Below are 7954 nucleotides of genomic sequence, written 5' to 3'. Positions count from 1 at the left end.
ATTGGTCTGCATAGGGCCCAGCACTTGCTAAGACCGGTCCTGACCCACACATAAAAATAAGAGAGCCTGCTTGTCCTCAGAGAATATTTCTTTACTCAGCATGTAATTAAACTCTGGAATTCGTTGCCAGAGGATGAGCAGCATAAAATCTGTTTTACATTGGGATCTTGCCAGGTACTTGGTCCTGGATTAGCCACTGTTGGAAACGGAATATCAGGCTTGATGGACCTTCGGGTCTGTCCTAGTATGGCGATGCTCTTGCGTTCAAAACGCTGCGTACGACTGGTAGCGCTATAGAAATGATTTGTAGTAGTAGTAGTAGTAGTTCTTATGAATAGAGAATAACTGCAAATATCCACGTCCGGGGTCAATAACCGGAGGTTGCCTTGAGCTGGTGCGGGGAGGGGGGAAATAGAGGAGAAAGGGCGTGGCTACGATGGTGTGTTCACTTTATTGTCTTTTTGATTGGGTACAGCGGAAAGGCGAGCGGATTTTGGAATATTCCGCAGAGAGCCTACGTTGTGTGATTGAGGTGCCGCCCCTTCCTTCCTTGTGCCGGCGCCAGTTAATGCGACACCTGTTCAGTTTGCACGAGCCCGTTCTTGCAGCCCAGCCACACCCTCATTGTCCCGTCCGCTACAAAGGCGGTGTCTGAGTTTCCCGTTAGGAAGGTAAAGTGTATAAACTCTCACGCTTCATTATAGTTCTGGATTATTCTGTTATACGACTTGAACTCAAGGCTATATTACAAAGGGATGTGTTCGTATTCTAATTTAGGTTTTTTTTCTCAAGCCGTTGCTTGTTTACGAAAATAACTAATTAATGAAAAAATAACGGTGTTGTTCTTGGATGACAAAGGACGATAAAAGCTTTGTGCCGCATCCTGAAACCGGAATGTAAAACGCCGGATGAGTATAGGAGAAAATTATATAGCCTAGTATTGGTGGGTTATTACGATTTAGTAGTAGTATTTAGATAGGGGCGACGGAGACTGCATATTGTAGTGTTTTTAATTCATAGTTTGAGCCTGAGAAATAGATGCTGCATTTTATATTTTACTATACGGGTGTGTGAGTAATGATTTTTTGTGTGTGGGGGGGGGGAAGTGTGTAATAAGAAATGGTAAACATATGAAAGGGTTGTTTTTTTAAACCCTCTCTTTATTCGTTTTCTCTTTTATTTTCCCTGAATCCCTAGAGGTTTGATAGGGCTGTCCCTGTCTTTCATTGATCAGTTTATCCCTGTTTCTCCAATTTCATTTATTTTTTTCTAGTTCTTTTCATTTCATTATAACTATTATTTCATCTTCCTTTGCATCATCCCCTATTTCTAGGGCCAACCCAAGATTTATATTTTTACTGATTTTAATATATTGTCTTTTGCAAACCACACACCCAGCCCTTCCAGCTGGCCTTATCTATTAGGCTGCTACTCTACCTGTATCCTAAACCAAAAGAGAATGGGGTGCAGGGCTCTTGAATATCTGCACATGCTCAGTGTTTCCCAACATAAACTTCCTTCTGGAAGGGGAGCAGGGTGCACAGGTCTTGGGTTTGAGCAAGGGCTCAAAGGCCTGGTAACACTGTGCTGATGGCATCTTTTAAATACTGTGCTGCTGTTTTGCCATTGCTCCCCAAATTCCACTGACCTAGGCAGATGCCTTGTTTGCCTAGTGGTATGGCTGGCCTTGTTTACCTCTCTCTCTCCCCTCATCACGTCTCTCTTTCTGCCCAGGTATATCCCAGCACTCTAGTTGGTATTTCTCCTTTCTTTAGCTCTTGCATCATCACTGATTTTTATTCCCTGCAGGAGTGGCCTAGTGGTTAGAGCACCAGTCTTGCAATCCAGAGGTGGCCGGTTCAAATCCTGCTGCTGCTCCTTGTGATCTTAGGCAAGTCACTTAACTCTCCATTGCCTCAGGTACAAACTTAGATTGTGAGCTCTCCTGGGACAGAGAAATATCCACAGTACCTGAATATAACTCACCTCGAGCTACTACTGAAAAAGGTGTGAGCAAAATCTAAAAAAATAAATACCTGGGATCCTACTCCTATGGAGTAAAACCAGAGCTATATACATTCTGACATGTCAGAATGTGTCAGCTTGTACCTTTTGACAATGGCATAAAGCTTGAAGGGTGCAGCTTTTATTTTTGTACCTCTGCATTTTCTTAACATAAGGACATAACATAAGAATAACTATACTGGGTCAGACCAGTGGTCCATCTAGCTCAGTATCCTGTTTCCAGCAGTGACCAACCAGGTCACAGGTACCTGGCAAGATCCCCAAAAAAGTACAAAACATTTTATGCTGCTTATCCCAGAAATAGTGGATTTTCCCCAAGTCCAATTTAATAATGGTGTATGGACTTTTCCTTTAGGAAGCCGTCCAAACCTTTTTAAAACTCTGCTAAGCTAACCGCCTTTACCACATTTTCTGGCAATGAATTCCAGAGATGAGTTTGTAGACTTCAATCATATCTCCCCTCAGTCATCTCTTTTCTAAGCTGAAGAGCCCTAACCTCTTTAGCCTTTCCTCATCTCTCCTCTCATGAGTTCCACCCCCTTTATCATTTTGGTCACTTTTCTTGAATCTTTTCTATTTCCGCTGTATCTTTTTTGAGATAACAGCAACCAGAATTGAAAGTAGTACTCGAGGTGAGGTCACATCATGGAGCGATAATAGAGGCATTATAGTATTCTTGGTCTTATTTACTTTTATTTATTGCGCTTGTATCCCACATTTTCCCACCTATTTGCAGGCGCAATGTGGCTTACAGAGACCTGTTACGGCAGCGCCATTCCAGGTTAAAAGGTACAATTGATGTTACAAAAAGATTAAGGCTGACAGAGAAGAACTAAGCAGCAGATATAGAGAGAAGCCTTTCCTAATAATTCCTAGCATACTGTTTGCTTTTTTTGTCCGCCTTCACCGCACACTGAGCAGAAGATTACAGCGTATTGTCAACAACAACTCCTAGATCTTTCTAGGGTGCTGACTCCTAAGGTGGACCCTAGCATCAGCTAACTGTGATTTGGATTATTCTTACCAATGTGCATCACTTTGCATTTGTCCTCATTAAATTTCATCTACCATTTGGATCCCAGTCTTCCGATTTCAGTCTTACTTGGTCTGACCTGTTTTATTACTGCTGCTATGGTGCAAGGAGTCTTCAGTTATAGTTAACTGGTGTGAAGAATGGTTTATCCTAGTATTGATATGCTGAAATGTTGCTAAACCAGGTGTGAATGAGTTATTTCAGGGGCATTGTGTTCTTTCTATATGCAGGTCATTGGGTTTAAATTACGTTCAGTTTAGTGTCTGTTCCTCTTACATTCTTTCTGTATTTTACCTTCAGCAAAATGTGTAAATAATTAGTAAGATTTAGATCTGAGACATTGAGAACAAAGTATTAATTCAGCATAAACTGTACCAGAGAAAGCAGCTATGCTGTATCTGTACATGCAAAACACTTTTAAATCTGTTTTCTCCAGTGGTATGCTTAAAAGGATTAGTGAAACCATATTATATATATATATATATATATATATATATTCAGCATAGATCTCTGAGCTGCATGCTTAAAAAAAGTGTGAGTTTGTCATAGATGAATAATGGTTGAATGTACTTTAGTAGCCTCTGTGCTTCCTGCTAATGCAGCTGGAGTGATCACATGATAAAAGGATGATTCACAGTCTTTCTATTGGTTGAAATTATCTGGTTACACTTGACATATGTTTCCTCAGTGTGTGACTGCTGTGGTAGGAGGAAGATAAGGATTGTGTGCTGAATTGATCATCACTGAATTAACATTCTTCTGCTTATGAACAGTGATGCTTCAAAAGTCACTAAAAGTAATGTCTTTACATTTTTTAAACACTTTCAGAATATATATATTTTTTAAATTGGAGAAAATATTGATTGCTCCTCCAAATGGAAGTAAGTTACAATTAAGCTAATGTTATTTTAAAATTTGTAACTGAATTGTCTGCATGATGTATCTGGAGATTTATGCACTATATCATAAGAAGAAATCTGTTTTAAATCATAAGCTGAGAAACTCCTATTTATTTACCCAATGCCCTCAAGTTATAACCGGTATACCCAACTCCAGAATTTAATACCTACTTGCAAAAACCTGGGGGGGGGGGGGGGGGGGGGGGAAGGAAGATCGACATTCAGCTTTGGGGAGGGATCCTGTTGCAAACATTTGAGCCAGAACAGCCCCTTTTTGTTTTTTATTTATTTTGTATAGGTGCATTTTTTTATTGAATTAAAAGAAGTCAAACAATAAGTTATAAACATAATACAGGATACTGCTTTACCTGACAGATCAGAGTGATTTACAATGCTACATACTTTACACAGTGACCTAGGAGCAATGAGGTTCAGTTTGGCAACCTGATGTTTTCTGGTCAGTAAAATAACCCCAGCTTTTCAGCTGCGGTTATTTTACTGGTTGTTGCGCTGTGCACACTGAAAGTCTCAGTGTAGCATTTGCACAGTATAAGCTACAAAACACATGTAAAGCAGCTCATCATTACATTGTCAGCAGCGACTTAGGCAGTGCTGTATTAGGGCAAGACAACTTGGGTTAGTGCCTTTTAAGTCTCATTAAGTGTCAGTTCGTTAGCATCAGCAGTAAATGTATCTAGAGACTTGTGTGTTGTCTGCTATCAGCAGATGGAGATAGAATGCTCCTTGGTCAGTTAGTATTCTCTATTAGAGAGCTGCACAAGAGCTGGGATAGCAGTATTCCCATGGGGATCCCCTTCAGGTCTGTGGGGATCTCAGGTTCGCAGGAATGGATCCGGGTCCTCCCCTGAGTGCAGTGCCCTACCTCATGGTACCCTGGTGGTCTAGCGGCTTCTTTGGGCTTCTAGTGGGCAGGAAAGATGCCCACTCACTCCTGATCACTGCTGCTGATCCTCTCGCTGTTTACACTTTTTTAAAATGGCTGCCGAGACTTCCAGGGGTGGCTTCACAAGATTTCCATGGAAATTTCGTGAGGCTGCCACTGGAAGTCTCTGCAGCCATTTAAAAAAAGTGTAAACAGCGAGAGGATCAGCAGCAGTGGTCAGGAGAGAGTGGGGATCTTTCCTGCCCTGAAGAAGCCACTAGACAACCAGGGGGCCTTGAGGTATGTGCCAAGAGGGCACCCAGGGCTGGAGAGAGGTGGGTGGAGTTGGGAAGATAAAAAGTTGAAGCCATTCAGGTGCGTCTCTGTTTCCCCTTCCTCATACAGCTGTCATTGCCATAAACTCAAAACAAAGCAAGCAAACCTATGAGCTGCTGCATTCAACATGCTGGCTTGTGCAGCATATGGATGTACACAATAGTATAATAAAGGAATAACTTTTCATAGGTAGAGTAGTAATTTGTTATAAATTGTAATCAGTGTGTCATTTGGAGGGGCTGGTTATAGGGACACTCTAGCACTGTTATATTCGGGCAGAGATTTTTTTTTCTCCTGGTAAAGTGTCACTAAAACAGACATGTTACGAGAATCATGTGTTCAACATTTAGAGTTTCTATTTACTTATTTATATCCCACATTAAACATGAATGAGGTTCAAACCTGGGAGCATTTAAAGTCTTGTTTTTTTTTCCTGTGCCTACATCAAAAGAAAAAGATGACATGTGGGAACTTGCTCCTTTTGTTTTGTGTATTGCAGTGGTAGATTATACAAATGCACTGTACTTTTTTATTACTACTATTTCAGAGAGGTATTGAATAATTAGGGAAGGGCTTCCTTCATGCAAAAATGTTTTCCAGCATCAGTCTAAATGTGCCAGCATTGTCCAGTTCAGCACACTATTAGCCTCCAAGTTCATACAAAGTTAATTATGTTAAGTAGAAAATAAATCTGTTGCCTCGGGCTGCTTGTTGTGTGAATACTCCTTCACTGTTTCATTATTGCTACCAAGTATTACATATTAAGGGCATTTGCTTTGAATTTTATTTTAATTCATTTATCCAGTCCTTACATGCACATGGCTTTTCTTTTTAAACCCAAAGGTGAATCCTAAGGGTGGTTTTACAATTGGGTATAAACTGTGTTGTTTCTGACTTTACTTGTTTTGGAATTTTGTACTGCTTTGGGTCCTGTGCTGATCTGTACATCTGCTGTCTTAGAGTACGGAAGAAAATGATTTGTTACTTTTACTAGTATTTTTACTGCTTTTAAAATCTATCTTTCTTTGGGGGGGATGGGTCAAGGTGACTGGCATGGCAAGGGCTGGGAGCTGGGATTAAGGAGATTACTTGAGGCGGCGACAGGTTAGATTTACGTCCCCGTGCAACTCTCTATTCTCTTTTCTCCAGCAGGCGCTGGGTAGTCTCTCATGAGCTCCTGGTTTTATCTGTAAGCAGCTCCTGTTCTGGGTCTCAGTCCAGTTGAGCTAGGGTTGTGCGGCAGAGCGGTGCTATCTTTAGAAGGTACACCTGGTACCCCCCCACCCCGCTTCTGCCCTCTCCAGCCCTTCTCCTTTCTCCTTCCTCAGAACAGCTGTCTGGGGTGGGGGGAACAGCTTCCAGATGGCTTCAGGAGAGATGCTGGTTCCCCCAGTATCAGGGCTGGGAGAGGAGAGGGTGGATTTGTTTGCCTCCAGCAACTTTGAGGCAGACCAGATTTCTCCCAGAAGCAACAAGGGGTGAGTTTCATTTTAAGACTTGTTCTGTGGCTTCCTGTGGTAGCGTTTTTCTCTTGATACCTATTAAGACAGCAATATACTTTATCGCTTCTTCTGCCTACCGGTGCACTGAGCAGAGCCAGCTTTTGTCTTCAAATGAGCAGACTCGCCGTGATCGCAGTCAGGGAGCTGTAGTTTGTTTTCCTGAGGCAGCCTGGACAGAGAAATCATATTAATTTGTTAATTCTGTTTAAGTTTGGTTCAGTCCTGCAAGTGGTAGAATGCCATCTGGTTTTAATTACTCAAATGTCTAGCTTTTGCTAGACTAGAGGTTAGAAAGGTCAGAGAGAAATGAAACTTTTTGTCCCTTTTTGAGTGATGGATTGTTAATGCTAGTTCAAAGGCATAATAAACCACATCTGGATGCCATTCTGAGCAAGGCATACTGGACAGTTTCGCAGGCAGCTTTAAACGATTAGACTGAATGCTGTTTAGAAGGAGATAGTTTAGATTTAAATATTCTTGATAATTTAGATTTTGTCTTATAAGGAATTCTGATTTCTGCTTATTTTAAAATGTTTTATTCTGTTTAATTAAGTTCTATTTCTCTATGTAAAATATCTTTTTGTGTAAATCATTTTTATTGACATTGAATGAAAACGGTACATTTGGTGATTAAAGAGAAGACATTATTCAATATCAGAACATTGGACTTTTAGCTTTTATCCCCTTAATCTTTATGTGAATCTGTCTACTACATAAAACATATCATTTACGTTAACACTTAAACATAATGTCTAAATTATCCACCAACATCTAATTTTGTGTGTTGCTGTCGCCGTACATTTTCATAAACCCCAAAACTCCTCCCCCCTCCCCCCATTCCAACTATCCCTCAGTTCTAAACTAGAAGTTAACAATTGAATGATTCTATTCCCGCCCCCCTTAATTGTGCTGTTCAGATCCCTCGGCACAGTCAATGTTGTAGACTGAGGCTTCACATTTCTTTCTATATTGTCTGCTGCGAAGGGCTTTGTTTCTTATAGCCCCTCGCCTGACATCGCCTCTCTTATGCTCTCTTAGTATGATCTAACCTTATCTCCGACTGTGCTCCATATAAGATTCCTCTCAAATAGTATGCAGCATATTGAGTTATCTGTTGTCCTGCCCTTCACCCTTCCCCCCCCCCCTCCCATTTCCTCACACACAGGAGCGAACTCCATCTCGCTCGAATAAATTGACAGAGTCGTTCAGCCTCTAATTTATTATTCTACTTCGGGCTGAGGGTTGCAAGGTGTCCCAAAAGTTCGCCCATGTCTTC

General features: G+C 41.2%; 1 protein-coding gene across 3 annotated transcripts in view; it reads left to right on the top strand.

Annotated features, from left to right (window-relative positions):
• The first annotated feature begins 580 nt into the window (after window positions 1–580).
• ACSBG2 (acyl-CoA synthetase bubblegum family member 2) overlaps window positions 581–7954 on the top strand; it is a 246519-nt gene continuing 239145 nt past the window's right edge. Inside the window, exon 1 of one of the 3 annotated variants that reach the window (XM_030218100.1) lies at window positions 581–671. The gene's annotated coding sequence lies outside the window, so the exon portion shown is untranslated. The remainder of the gene's footprint in view (window positions 672–7954) is intronic. The other 2 variants (XM_030218098.1, XM_030218101.1) reach the window with 2 other exon arrangements.

Source organism: Microcaecilia unicolor, chromosome 11, assembly GCF_901765095.1.
Source record: "Microcaecilia unicolor chromosome 11, aMicUni1.1, whole genome shotgun sequence".
Lineage (NCBI taxonomy): Eukaryota > Metazoa > Chordata > Amphibia > Gymnophiona > Siphonopidae > Microcaecilia > Microcaecilia unicolor.
Note: the sequence above shows the minus strand (reverse complement) of the source record. Positions and strands in the feature narration are given on the sequence as shown.